We start from the raw sequence: 15624 nt of genomic DNA on the forward strand, positions 1-15624 counted from the left end.
AGGCAGTTAGGCAGGTTACCTTAGTGTTCTTGAGCACAGGGACTATGGTGGTCTGCTTGAAACATGTAGGTACTACCGAATCAGTCAGGGAGAGGTTGAAAATGCCAGTGAAGTCACTTGCCAGTTGGTCAGTGCATGCTCTGAGTACATGTCCTGGTAATCCTTCTGGCCCTGCGGCCTTGTGAATGATGACCTGTTTAAAGGTCTTACTCACATCGACTACAGAGAGCGTGATCACACAGAGACCCAGAACAGCTGATGCTGTCATGCATGTTTCAATGTTACTTTCCTCGAAGCGAGCATAGAAGTTATTTAGCTCATCTGGTAGGCTCATGTCACTGGGCAGCTCTCGGCTGTGCTTCCCTTTGTAGTCTGTAATTTTTGTAGTACAAAAAAAATATATATATTTTTAATAGTACAATCGTTGTACTATTCGATCTTAGTCCTGTATTGATGTTTTGCCATTTTTAAAGTTAGTCGGAGGGCATAGAGGGATTTTTTGTAAGCTACCCGCTTCTTGAAAGCGACATCTCTATTCTTTAGGGAGGTGTTTGGTTTGGTACATCTGAACATATTCCAGTCTGTGCTAGCAAAACAGTCATGTAGTTTGGCATCTGCTTCATCTGACCACTTTTTATAGACCGAGTCACTGGTGCCTCCTGTTTTAATTTTTGCTTGTATCAGGAGGATATAATTATGGCCAAATGGAGGACGAGAGAGAGCTTTGTACGCATCTCTGTGTGTGGAGTAAAGGTGGTCTAGAGTTTTATTTTCCCTCTGGATGCGCATTTAACATGCTAATAGAAATGAGGTATAACTGATTTAAGTTTCCCCAGCCACTAGGAGCGCTGCCTCTGGATGAGAGGTTTCCTGTTTAGTTATGGCGGTATACAGGTCATTGCATGTGATTTTAGTGCCAGCATCGGTCTGTGATGATATATACACACCTACGAAAAATACAGATGAAAACTCTCTAGGTAGATAGTGTGGTCTACAGCTTATCATGAGATACTCAGGCGAGCAAAACCTTGAGACTTCCTTAGATATCGTGCACCAGCATTTGTTTACAAATATACATAGGCCCCCACCCCGTGTCTCACCAGAGGCTGCTGTTCTATCCTACCGATAGTGTATAACCCACCAGCTGTTATTAATTTATTTCAGCCACAACCTGGTGAAACATAAGATATTACAGTTTTTATTGTCCCATTGGTAGGACATACGTGCTTACAGTTCTTGCCATTTATTTTCCAGCAATTGAACGTTAGCTAGGGTACAGATGGCAAAGGCAGATTAGCTACTCGTCGCCTGATCCTCACACGGCACCCCGATATCTTACCGCGAAATATCTGTTTCTTTCTCCAGCGAATGATGGGGATGAGGGCCTATTCGTGTGTTTGGAGTATATCCTTCCTGTCCGACTCATTATAGAAAAATTATTTGCCCATTTCGAGGTGAGTAATCGCTGTTCTTATGTCCAGAAGCTCTTGTTGGTTAAAAGAGAAGGTAGCAGCATCATTATGTAAAAAAGTTACAAGCAATGCGAAAAAACAAACAAAACAGTACAGTTTGTTAAGAGACAATAAAACGGCTGCATTCCTTTCTCCAGCAATGGTACCAATTGAGCGGACCACTTGATGAAAACCAATCAATATTAAGGTATCCTGACTGTTAGCCCTCGGTGGCCTATGTCTCTGAATTTATACAGCAACACCACCCCTATAGGCATTCCAGTCTCTTCTGTAGATGTTATATCCTTGTATTGCTACTGCTGTATCATCAAAGGAATTATCTTAGTTAGTCTCAAAAATGGCAAATATATTAATCTTATATGATGTTAGCATGTTATTGATTTCATAAACCTTATTTCGAAGGCTACATATAAACTCGGCAACTAAAGAAATCCGCTTTTTCAGGACTCTATCTTTCAAAGATAATTCGTAAAAGTCCAAATAACTTCACAGATCTTCATTGTAAAGGGTTTAAACACTGTTTCCCAAGTTTGTTCAATGAACACAATTAAGGAACATGCACCTGTGGAACTGTCGTTAGTGTCTTAACAGCTTACAGACGGTAGGAAATTAAAAACTGAAAAGGCCTTTCTACTTACTCTGAAAAACACCAAAATAAATATGCCCTAGGTCCCTGCTCATCTGCGTGAATGTGCCTTAGGCATTCTGCAAGGAGGAATGAGGACTGCAGATGTGGCAAGTGCAATCAATTGCAATGTCCGTACTGTGAGATGCCTAAGACAGCGCTTCAGGGAGACAGGACGGACAGCTGATCATCCTCACAGTGGCAGACCACGTGTAACAAGTCCTGCACAGGTTTGGTACATCTGAACATCACACCTGCGGCACAGGTACAGCATGGCAACAACAACTGCCCGAGTTACACCAGGAACGCACAATCCCTACATCAGTGCGTAGACTGTCCACAATAGGCGGAGAGAGGCTGGACTGAGGACTTGTATGCCTGTTGTAGTGCAGGTCCTCACCAGACATCACCGGTAACAACATCGCCTATGGGCACAAACCCACCGTCGCTGGAGCAGACAGGACTGGCAAAAAGTGCTCTTCACTGACGAGTCGCGGTTTTGTCTCACCAGGGGTGATGGTCGCCTTTGCGTTTATCGATGAAGGAATGAGTGTTACACTGAGGCCTGTCTTCTGGAGCGGGATCGATTTGGAGTTGGAAGGTCCGTCATGGTCTGGGGCGGTGTGTTACATCATCATCGGACTGAGCTTGTTGTCTTTGAAGGCAATCTCAATGCTGTGCATTACAGGGAAGAAATCCTCCTTGTGGTATCCTTCCTGCTTGCTCATCCTGACATGACCCTCCAGCATGACAATGCCACCAGCCATGCTGCTCTTTCTGTGCGGGATTTCCTGCAAGACAGGAATGTCAGTGTTCTGCCATGGCCAGTGAAGAGCGCGGATCTCAATCCCATTGAGCACGTCCGGGACCTTTTGGATCTTCAGGATAGTCCTTGTTGAGGAAGATGCATGTTCCTCTCAAGTTCTTGGCTTTTTCATGAACAGTTACCTTGTCCTTGAACCTCAGGAACTTGAACACTATTGTGGCCCTGTCACCTGGGCCGGTGGTGGGTTTTCCAGTCCTGTGTGTGCACTCCCCCCTCAAGGTTGTCAGTGAATCTTTCCCTCCAGGTCTTATGTGGAGGTTCAGCAATTTTGTCTGCAACGTTGTGCCGCCTTGATTGTTCCTCTAGGTAATCAGATTTATTCGTCATTGTTATCATGGATTCACATGCATAACTGATGTCCTCTTAATGACTTACAGATTTCTGTCATCTTGTTGTTCTGCTGTTAAACTCAAATGCAAACTGTTCTTCAGGTCCTGGACCTCACAGGTCAAATTGTTAATTATTTATTAGTTGACTCCACCAGTATTTGGACACTTGAAGCTATTTTCTTGTTGTTGTAACAACTGCTTGTAGAAATCTTATTGTTCATTGAAGGATCTTTCACCTGTGATAGAGAGACACCGCTGTCCTTAACGGTACTCCCACCGGCTTCGGTCTTTGTCATGGTAGGAACGTAGGCTACGCTGTTACTCCTTCTGGTTCCAGACAGGGCAGGTTGCAGGGCAGATGGAATCAGTAGCAAACAGCAAGGATTAAAACAGTCACACTCCAGGAACAATCAGTGGTCCTAGACGCAAGGCCTGTGGACTGTTTACAAGCTGCTAAGGAAACTTGGCTAGCTTGATAGCTAGGCTGGTGTCTGCCCCAACCAGGGAACAATGACCTATTTCTCTGAAAAAAATAGACCTGCTATTGTTCCCTGTAATACAATGAATGTCCCACATCTTAATGTGATGTTACAGTATATGTTGACAATTTTTTGAAACTAAGTCAGTTAATTCATAGTCATTTTGCAAAAGAAAGCCATGAGTAAGATACACGTGTCAATGCATGCCACCTTGATGTTTGTCCAGCACCACATAAATTAGACGAGAAAAACAAATTCTTTATTGCAGCCTGGTAATGTGTCTTCCTATAGCTCCACTAGAGCTGGAACCCAGTGAGTTGGCCATTTGTCTGTGTCCCCAGCATGTCCCACGCATACACCCACCCAAACCACAAACCAGCAGCTTGAAATGAGATTCAGTCGACTGCTTAATCTCTCTGTTCTGCTTAGCTGTGATTAATTGACCGAAGTGTTATTTATGGAGGGACCCACCACAGCCACTCACACAACCATCACATACCACATTAATACATTTTTGTACACACTCGCTCACTCACTGTTTGAGCTAACAAAATGGCGGATTAGCCTCAAAGTCTGTAGCCAGGTCTTAAACGCCCAATGAGCAGGCGTATACCCTCAGTCTGAACAAAATTACAGTTTATATTATATTATATTTTTTTATATATTTTTTTACAATAACCATACATAAAGAAAAGACAATAAACAGACGTGCACAAATTTCTACAAACTATTTTGTGATATAAAACTTTTACATTTCATGTATTTGAAAATGTCTACATTCGTTAGTTCAAAAAAACAGTGTGCAATTTGATGTATTCGGAAAACAAAAGGACCAAGTTCAGTGTCTGTAAGGAAATGCTATGTGGTTAAATGCTAACTTGGTGTCCTTGCTCATTACAGTGTCAACGGTTTCGGAATGACACTATATAATCAGATTTTTATCATCTGTAATGTCTTCTCCGACAATTAGCCCAGTCTGTGAGATGATTTAGAGAGCTATCATTAAAGAGCTGTCAGTGAAAAAAGACATCACGGTGTGAAAGGACCCTTAGATCAATACACCAGTATCCCTCAAAGACCCCTGGAGCATGTCATTAAGACCACAGCTCTCTTCCCAGGGCTTAACAATTATGTTTGACTGCAACTAGGTAGCTTTACTGACCCCCATCAATACTCCACCAATAACCTTCATTCAGTTTCTATTATAACCAACCCAGTCACTAGATACTTGAAATTTGAAACAGAATGGATTGGGGTCGAGAATGGCTTAAATCCTCACCCGAAGCAACCAGGCCATTTCAAATACATTGTTAGGTGGGGTTAATCTAAAAACAGTTTGAATACCTTACATGTGCATTTTTAAAACACATAGCTTACCTTTCAGAAAGGTGTGGGTAGTCGTATGCAGATAAACTCTTTAGTACATTTGATAAATGAGAAACTCTTGTCTGGTCTAGTCTGAGAGAACTGGGTCTAGATGATAGATGAAGGAGCAGCACTGTGTAAAGGAGAGCATGTCCCTGTGACGTCTTCCTGGAGCCCCTCTGTCTTTCAACATCCGTTTTCTCCTCCTGTCTCTCATCTTGGCCTGAGCCGCCCTCCTTGTCTCTGGAGTCTAATCTGTCTCTATATCAAGCACCCTCTTTAGTTAGAGACCTCCACCTCATCCCTCCATCCCCTGTCCTCCTCCACTTTGCCACATCGTCTATATTCTATTCCTCTCTTCTTGTCTACCTAATTGGTGGGTGAACACCACGAAGTAGCCCTCTCTCCAATGTCCCATGGTCCTGAAGGGCCTCTTCTCACTCGTTCTCTCTCCCACTGCCCATCTCCTCCACCTCCACCCCCATCCTTCTCTTTCACTCCTCTGTTCATTATTCATTACGTTTCCCTTTGGAGCCAGTGAGAGCGAAAGCACTGCTGAATTCAGAGGCGGACTCCACAGCTAGCCCTGGGGTAACTGAGAGATGGAATGGGTGTGTGTGTTTGCATTCGTTCGTGTGTTAGAAGGAGAGCGAATTTGGGGAGACAAATATGACTGAGTGAAGGAGAGATATGTGGATGAATATGGAGGTTAGCATAGATAAATATAGCAAGAGACAGAGAGGGATATGAGGGTAATGTGAAAGACAGAGGGCGGTGCAAGCCTGACAGACATGTTCTAAGCCCTCAGTTTACCAGTCAGAGATCTCCTCCTCCTGGAGCTGCTGCAGTCGTAGTCAGGCAGGATTGGAGGATGGCTCATACTGTACACACATACTCTCCCTCAATCCACCTCTTTCTCTCTCACACACACACACACACACACACACACACACACACACACACACACACACACACACACACACACACACACACACACACACACACACACACACACACACACACACACACACACACACACACACACACACACACACACACACACACACACACACACACACACACACACACAGTGAGGGAGACAGCAATAGAGAGAGACAGAGGGCGCTCCGCTAGCCGGCCACTAAGCAATGCCCCAGAGAGACAGACAGAGGTAGAGAGATGGAAAAAGGGAGTGAGAAAAAGAGAAAGAAAATGGTGAGGAGTGCACAGAAAGTCCTGCTCATTCCTCCTCACAAGCCGACAGCTGTCATACCTGTCAGAAGAAGTCCCACCAGGTATGGAAAATGTTTTAAGTTATGTGCGCGTGAGTGTGTGTGGATGAGAGAGAGTGAGAGTGAGAGAGAGAGAGAGAGAGAGAGAGAGAGAGAGAGAGAGAGAGAGAGAGAGAGAGAGAGAGGAGAGGGGGAGAGGGAGGGAGAGAGAGAGAGAGAGAGAGAGAGAGAGAGAGAGAGAGAGAGAGTTTAAAGCAAGTCATTTGTTTGTGAGTGTGTGTGTGTTAGAGAGAGAGGGAGGGAGTGATAAAGAAAGCAAGGAGCGGGGTTTATTGCAAGTCATTTTTTGGTGCTAATGACCGCACTTGCAGTCTCCAGTGGTGTGCATGTTGTAAGCCTTCTTCTCTATCCCTCACTGGAGTTAAAGATTCATGCTACTGCCACTGCTACAGCTGATGTAAGGGAGTGTGAGAAAGTGTGAATTTTGATATCTGATCCATCTAATGCATGCGCAGCGCTAGCTCCAGACAAATATAAATGCACTGCAGGAAAAGGAGACTCAACTCCATTATTAGCAGAGGTCTTTCTCCGCATCAAATTTAATCTCTCTCTGAATTATTATTATCATTATTATTTTTTTGTTGTTGAAAAAGAACAGCATACAGGCTCTTGTGTTGGAATGCATAGAAATGGGGAGAAATGTTTGACTGTTATTAAATGTTATGGAAAAACTACAGCATATTCGTGGTTGTATGGAAATAAATGCTATGAAATACGATGGGTTGCTTGCTATGAAAAAACACAAGTCAACTGTCGGATGTTGAGTTGTTCCTGAACCGGATTCTACCTCGTCAGACTCTGCTCAGTGTTTGTATTGTAATTGTTATCTCTGTCTAGAAAGGTGAGCTCAACTGCAGGATGGGTGGCAGTGAAATGTTTTTGATATTTCCATTGGAGTGTGAGCTAATTTATGGAAGCACTGTTGTTGTCATTTTTTTTTCTTTTTAATTTTTGCTTTCACAACAGCCGTTGAGCATCAAATCATTGCACTACATAATAATGCTTATGTAAAGCTTCTGTCAGAGTGTTTCCACGTTCCACATTAGGAACTGATTATCTGTATTCTGACCTGACAGTTCCAGCCCTCCATTGTACAACCTGGGCTGACTTTCAATCATTGTGTTCCATTTCCGCGAATTCTGGTGAGAGGTTGGTTTCGTGAGGATGGCTTTGGGAGTATGCTGTACTGGCTTTCATCACTTTAAATTCTGTGATGCAAACTGGACATCCAAGACTGGTTTCCCAGACACAGATTAAGCCTAATCAATGCAACACTTTAAATTGAGAATCTCAATTGAGCATTCTTCTTAATCCAGGACTATAGGTTTAGTCTGTGTCCAGGAAACAACCCCTAGAGGATAATGACAATTGCATGATGACCTCTCATGATCACTCTAAACTAGCTTAAGGGGATATAACGCTTTTATTCTGAAAATAAAGGAATTGATGAAAAGTCGGACTTGATGGCAGAGTTATCCCCATCTCTTCCTGCAGTCTTGAACAGTGGCTCTGTTTAAGTCTGTGTTTGAAGGACAGACCTTGGTGTCAGCATGATGGTCATTGATGAAGGGCACGTGTCAAACTCATTCCACGCAGGGCCGTGTGCCTGCCGGGTTTTGCTCCTCCCTTGTACTTGATTGATGAATTAAAGTCACTGATTAGTAAGGAACTCCCCTCATCTGGTTATCTACAGTAAGTCTTAATTGAAAGGAAAAATTAAAAACCAGCAGATACTGGGCCCTGTAAATGGTATGCATTAGTCTTGTAATGGCTCAAGCTTGCTTTCTCTAGAGACATACCTGAAACGTAATGGCACAAATGGTTGCCGTGCATAACCCAAGTGGTCACTACACTTGGTGGCGGATGACGTGAGTTCCCCCCTTACTATGTAAAGGGTTTTGAGCACCTAGGTTGAAAAGGCATTTTATAAATCTAATCCATTATTATTATGGTTGATTATTTGTATGATTATTATTAGAAGTAGTACTAAAACACTGAATCTACATTTAACACTGTTGCAGTGTCTATACGGTCCACACTTTTCTAGTTCTTAATTAACAGACTGCTTAGAGTAAAACCTTATTTGCATATTCTCCAGAGTGCCATGCCTTTCGAGTGAATTTTAGAGTTACCACCCATGACTATATTTGTTAGTGACATAGACCTGGATGTTGCATTCATCCATTCTTTGTCCTGGACTGTTTCTTGCTGTTGTTGACCAGACTCGAACTTGGTCATGCCTGTGGTTTGTGCAGTGAAAGCATCCGATTTGGACTGGAAAGGTGTTTTAGTGTTGACGTGGGGGTGGTTGAGCAACACTGGGCTGTGACTGGAGCAGAGATGGATGGAAAAGTAGGGGGATTAGGCATTGAGGAGGATGTCACAAGTGTAGTGATGGAGGTGAAAAGGTGGAGTAAGAGTAGTGCGGGTAGATGTGAAGAAGAGGAAGACCAAGGTTCTTTGCAGGTCTCATCAGAGGAGAGGAGTGGTGAGAGAGGTTTGGTTCGCAGTGTTGTGTGAATAGAAGTGGAGTTCAAGGTGTTGGTGAAGTTTGAGGACAAGGGTGGAGTTACTGCGATAAGTCCGATCGCATTGGTCTAGTGATTTGAAGAGTAAAGTAGGAAAGATTGTGTCTGCTAAACGTCTTGGATGAGGTGTGTTGATGCTAAACAGTGTGAGAAGGCTCACACACTCAAGCAGGTATGAAAACGTGTGGTGTATAGTAGCATATTTTTCTTCAGCTGGCCATGCTTTCCACCTGGCTACCCCTACCCCGGTCAACAGCCCCCCCCCCCACACACACACACAGCAACTTGCCCAAGCCTTCCCCATTTCTCCTTCTCCCAAATCAGTCAGCTGGTGTTCTGAAAGAGCTGCAAAATCTGGACCCTACAAATCAGCCGGGCTAGACAATCTGGACCCTTTCTTTCTAAAATGATCTGCCAAAATTGTTGCAACCCCTAGTACTAGCCTGTTCAACCACTCTTTTGTGTCGTCTGAGATTCCCAAAGATTGGAAAGCAGCTGCGGTCATTCCCCTCTTCAAAGGGGGGGACACTCTTGGCCCAAACTACTACAGACCTATATCTATCCTACAAGCGAGGTCTTCGAAAGCCAAGTCAACAAACAGTTTACCGACCATTTCGAAACCCACCGCACCTTCTCCGCTATGCAAACTGGTTTCAGAGCAGGTCATGGGTATAGCTCAGCCACGGTCAAGGTCCTAAACAATATCTTAACCGCCATCGATAAGAAACAATACTGTGCAGCCGTTTTCATTGACCTGGCCAAGGCTTTCGACTCTGTCAATCACCACATCCTCATCAGCAGACTCGATAGCCTTGGTTTCTCAAATGATTGCCTCGCCTGGTTCACCAACCACTTCTCTGATAGAATTCAGTGTGTCAAATCGGAGGGCCTGTTGTCTGGGCCTCTCTCTGTGGGGGTGCCACAGGGTTCAATCTTGGGCCGACTCTCTTCTCTGTATAAATCAATGATGTCGCTCTTGCTGCTTGTGAGTCTCTGATCCACCTCTACGCAGACGACACCATTCAGTACACTTCTGGCCCTTCTTTGGACACTGTGTTAACAACCCTACAGACGAGCTTCAATGCCATACAACTCTCCTTCCGTGGCCTCCAACTGCTCTTAAATACAAGTAAAACTATATGCATGCTCTTCAACCGATCGCTGCCTGCACCTGCCACCAGTCCAGCATCACTTCTCCTGACGGTTCTGACTTAGAAAATGTGGACAACTACAAATACCTAGGTGTCTGGTTAGACTGTAAACTCTCCTTCCAGACTCACATCAAACATCTCCAATCCAAAGTTAATTCTAGAATTGGCTTCCTATTTTGCATCAAAGCATCCTTCACTCATGCTGCCAAACATACCCTCGTAAAACTGACCATCCTAACGATCCTCGACTTCGGCGATGTCATTTACAAAATAGCCTCCAATACCCTACTCAATAAATTGGATGCAGTCTATCACAGTGCCATCCGTTTTGTCACCTAAACCCCATATACTACGCATCACTGCAACCTGTACTCTCTCGTTGGCTGGCCCTCTCTTCATACTTGTCGCCAAACCCACTGGCTCCAGGTCATCCACAAGACCCTGCTAGGTAAAGTCCCCCCCTTATCTCAGCTCGCTGCTCACCATAGCAGCACCCACCTGTAGCACGCGCTCCTGCAGGTATATATCTCTGGTCACCCCCAAAACCAATTCTTCCTTTGGACGCTTCTCTTTCCAGTTCTCTGCTGCCAATGACTGGAACAAACTATGAAGATCTCTGAAACTGGAAACACTTATCTCCCTCACTAGCTTTAAGCACCAGCTGTCAGAGCAGCTCACAGATTACTGCACCTGTATATAGCCCATCTATAATTTAGCCCAAACAACTACCTCTTCCCCTACTGTATTTATTTATTTATTTTGCTCCTTTGCACTCCATTATTTCTATCTCTACTTTGCACATTCTTCCACTGCAAATCTACCATTCCAGTGTTTTACTTGCTAAATTGTATTTACTTCGCCACCATGGCCTTTTTTTGCCTTTACCTCCCTTATCTCACCACATTTTCTCACATTGTATATAGACTTATTTTTCTACTGTATTATTGACTGTATGTTTGTTTTACTCCATGTGTAACTCTGTGTTGTTGTATGTGTCGAACTGCTTTGCTTTATCTTGGCCAGGTCGCAATTGTAAAGGAGAACTTGTTCTCAACTTGCCTACCTGGTTAAATAATAATGAGAAAAAAAAAAATAGCCTATCAGTGCTACTAAACTTACAGGATCCGGTACTGACAGAAAAAGTGGGGTATTTGAGTTGCTATTTGCAAGCTTATGTTCTGAAACCATTGCGTTGCTATAACTGTCGAAGGTTTGAGCATGTGCCGGTGAGGTGTAAAGGCAAAAGGAGACATGTGAAGAGAGGGGGAGAACATGCTTATGGGGAATGTGGAGATCCAGTCAACTCCGTGGTAAGTGAGTAATCTAAAAAGATCAGGCAGTAAAGTATCTAGGGATCACAGGATTGACATGGGGAAATGTGAGGTTAAGTTAAGTTGAGTTAATTCAGGAATCATGTCTTGGTTAATTTTAATAAGGGTGTTAATCCTCCAATGGAACATGAGAAGTTTGATAGCCAATGGAAAACAGTTCTAGCAGTTTCTTGAGGATTTATCAGCTAAACTAGATGTGATATGTCTCCAGGAGACATGGTTTAAAGTTACTCTAGATGTTATAGTTGAGCAGGAGTATGTAGTGCTAGAAGTGTGGTTAGGAAGGGAATCTGGTAATAGTGAACTTTTACAGCCCGTGTAAGTGACTGGAGTTGATGGCCCTTGGGAGTGTAGAAAGTCAAGATAGGAGACAGGTGATGTGGTGTGGGGATTTTAATGCCCACAGTACATTCTGGGGAGGGTCACAGAGTTATGGAAATGGTAAAAGTGGAAATGAATCTGGCCTGGATCTTACTCTGATCTCGAGTTCAATGGCAGGCAGATGTAGTTGGGAGGTATGGGAGGAATCTACAAGTGGTAGTGATAACTACCCAATCATGTGTACTGTCGGAATGAGGGTTTTAAGATACAGCAGGAAATTAGATGGATATTTCGGAAAGCAGAAGGGGGTCAGTTTCAGGAGTTGAGTGAACAGGGACTGTTGCAGTTGGATCTCAGTGTAGATGTATATAGAAACAGTGAATGATGTAGTAAAAGGAGCAACAGTCGGGGCCGGAAGGCAGGTGACACCCATAGGTACACAGGTGAGAATGAGGAAGGCAGTTCCCTGGTGGACTGAATAGTGCAGAGACGCTGTGAAAAGTATGAACGGGCCATTCAGGATGTTGAAAAGGTTCTATAACTATCCGTAACTGATACAGTATAAACAAGCACAAGCAGTAGTAAGGAGGATCATGATATGATGTTGAAGGAGGGCCTGCTTATCAAACTGGATAAAATGGGGGTTGAAGGAAGGGTTTTTAACAGAATAAATTACTTATTCTTTCAACGCTCAATACAAGTGAGGGTGGGGAGCTCTATGTCAAAAATGTATGAGGTAGATAATGGTATCCCCCCAGTGAAGTGTGAATAGTCCTTTATTATTCTCCATTATGATTGATGATGTATCTCCCAGGTGAGACCAGATATTGGGAGGTCATTGTTTGCAGATTATGGGGCACTAAGGAAGAGAGGGAGAAATATTTCCCATGCAGTCGGAAGAGTTCAAGATGTGATCAGAGAAGTTGAGCAGTGGTCCCTCAGGTGATGCTTCAAGTTCTCAGTTGAGAAAACACACCCTGTGTTTTTACTACAAAGAAGGTTGGGGAGGAAATATGCCTGAAGCTGTACAGGAGGAATCTGGAGAGGGTGGAGAGTTAAGGTTCCTGGAGATCTGGTCTGACACTTGAATGACATGGGTGGAACATATTAAAACCTCTTAGAGATAGTGAGACGCTAGCGTCTCAAGTGGCCAATAGGCTCGGGAAATGCATTTAGCGCATATTCAAATAACGCTCTGGATAAGAGCGTCTGCTAAATGACTTAAATGTAAATGTAAATGTAAAACGCGATAAAACTCAAACTTTCATTAAATCACACATGCAGGGTACTCAATTAAAGCTACACTCGTTGTGAATCCAGCCAACATGTCAGATTTTTAAAATGCTTTTCGGCGAAAGCATGAGAAGCTATTATCTGATAGCATGCACCCCCCCTGAACCACCTGAACGAGTTGTAAACAAAATCATTAGCGTAGCCGGCGTTACACAAAACGCTGAAATAAAATATAAAACATGCATTACCTTTGACGAGCTTCTTTGTTGGCACTCCAATATGTCCCTTAAACATCACAATTGGTCCTTTTTTTCGATTAATTCTGTCCATGTATACCCAAAATGTCCATTTATAAAGCAGGTTTGATCCGGAAAAAAACAGCTTTCCAAAACACGTCACTACAAAACATTTCAAAAGTTGCCTATAAACTTTGCCAAAATATTTCAAACTACTTTTGTAATACAACTTTAGGTATTTTTAAATGTTAATAATCGATCAAATTGTAGACGGGGCAAACTGTATTCAATAGAGAAAGTAAACAAAACATACCCCTTTTTCCCTCTTGCGTAACTATCAACAGTGTAACGTTGTTCCAGGATGTTCCTCTTCTTCGTTTCACCAATGATTAACTTCAACCTAATTCCAAAGACTGGTGACATCCTGTGGAAATGGGTGCTATCTAATTTCCCTTGGCAAAAACAATTGAGGGAACTGTCAGAGGAAAGACATTTTTTTTATTCTGAACAGTTTTTCCTTGGAGTTTTGCCTGCTACATAAGTTATGTTATAGTCACAGACATGATTGAACCAGTTTTAGAAACTTCAAAGTGTTTTCTATCCACACCTACTAATCATATGCATATAATATATTCCTGGCATGAGTAGCAGGAAGTAGAAATTGTGCACGCTATTTATCCAAAAATGGAAATGCTGCCCACTATCTCTAAGAAGTTTTAACAAGGTCTCCTTGCAGCACTGGACCACACAAGGGGACAATAATCAAGATTAGACAAACTGGAGCCTGCAGAACTTGATTTTTGGAGTGTGGTGTCAAAAAAAGCAAAGCATCTCTTTATTACAGCTAGACCTCTCCCCATCTCTGAAACCATTGAATCTATATGTTTTGACCATGACCGTTTACAATCTAAGGTAACGCCAGGTAATTTGGTCTCCTCAACTTGTTCAACCGCCACACCATTCATTACCAGATTCAGCTGTATGGCACTTAGGGAATGATTTGTACCAAATGCAATGCTCTGAGTTGTAGAGATGTTCAGGGCCAGTTTATTACTGGTCACCCATTCCAAAACAGATCTCAACTCTTTGTTAAGGGTTTCAGTGACTTCCTTAGCTGTGGTTGCTGATGCGTATATGGTTGAATCATCAGCATACATGGACACACATGCTTTGTTTAATGCCAGTGGCAGGTCATTGGTAAAAATAGAAAAGGGTAGAGGGCCTAGAGAGCTGCCCTGTACACTACACATTACATGTTTGATATTAGAGATGCTTCCATTAAAGAAAACACTTTGAGTTATATTAGATACGTATCTCTGAATCTACGATGTGGCAGAGGTTGAAAATCCATAGCACTCAAGTTTTTTCAACAACAGGTTATGGTCAATAATATCAAAGACTGCACTGAAATCTAACAGTACAGCTCCCACGACCTTCTTATTAGCAATTTCTTTCAACCAATCGTCAGCATGCTGAATGTCTATTGTTAATTTGTTTACAGAGAAATAGCATTGTATTTGGTCAAACACAATTTTTCCAACAATTTGCTAAGAGCTGGCAGCAAGCTTATAGGTTAGAACCAGTAAAGGCCGCTTTACCACTTTGCCTTCCCTCCAGGCCTGAGGACAAATACTTTCCTCTAGGTTCAGATTAAAAATATGACAGATAGGAGTGGCTATAGAGTCAGCCACCATCGCCAGGAGGTTTGTTATTATTGATTGTTAACAATCATTTTTCCACCTCTCCCACACTAACTTTACAAAATTCAAACTAGAACTGCTTCTCTTTTATTATTAGTTTTTTATGCATGAATATACTTGCTCACTGTTTGTCATGGGCATTTCCTGCCTAAGTTTGCCCACTTTGCCAATTAAATAATAATTAAAATAATTGGCAACATCAAATGGTATTCTGATGAATACGCCATATAATTTGATGAAAGATGGAGTTGAATTTGCCTTTCTGCCCATAATTTCATTTAAATTATTCAAGTTTTTTTCCATAATTTTTTATATCATTGATCTTGGTTTCATAATAAAGTTTCTTCTTTTCAGTGTCTTCGGGAAGTATTCAGACCCCTTGACTCTTTGCACATTTTGTTACATTACAGCCTTCTAAAAGTGATTAAATTGTTTTTTTCCCCGACACACAATACCCCATTATGACAAAGTGAAAACAGGTTTTTAGAATTTACGTAAGCATTCAGACCCTTTACTCAGTACTTTGTTGAAGCACCTTTGCAGCAACTACAGCATTAAGACTTCTTCGGTATGATGCTACAAGCTTAGCACACCTGTATTGGGGAGTTTCTCCCATTCTTCTCTGCAGATCCTATCAAGTTCTATAAGGTTGGGTGGGGAGTGTTGCTGCACTGCTATTTTCATATCCCTCCAGAGATGTTCAATTCTGGACTCTGCTGAAGCCACTCAAGGACAT

General features: G+C 42.7%; 1 protein-coding gene across 3 annotated transcripts in view; it reads left to right on the forward strand.

Annotated features, from left to right (window-relative positions):
- LOC124039839 (cadherin-18-like) overlaps positions 1-15624 on the forward strand; it is a 369098-nt gene that overhangs the window by 157014 nt on the left and 196460 nt on the right. Inside the window, exon 1 of one of the 3 annotated variants that reach the window (XM_046356289.1) lies at positions 6161-6391. The exons of the other annotated variants lie outside the window; for them this stretch is intronic. The gene's annotated coding sequence lies outside the window, so the exon portion shown is untranslated. Of the gene's footprint in view, positions 1-6160; positions 6392-15624 lie in introns of those variants that run through there. 3 annotated transcript variants of the gene reach the window in all.

This window comes from Oncorhynchus gorbuscha, linkage group LG07, assembly GCF_021184085.1.
Source record: "Oncorhynchus gorbuscha isolate QuinsamMale2020 ecotype Even-year linkage group LG07, OgorEven_v1.0, whole genome shotgun sequence".
Taxonomy (NCBI): Eukaryota; Metazoa; Chordata; class Actinopteri; order Salmoniformes; family Salmonidae; genus Oncorhynchus; species Oncorhynchus gorbuscha.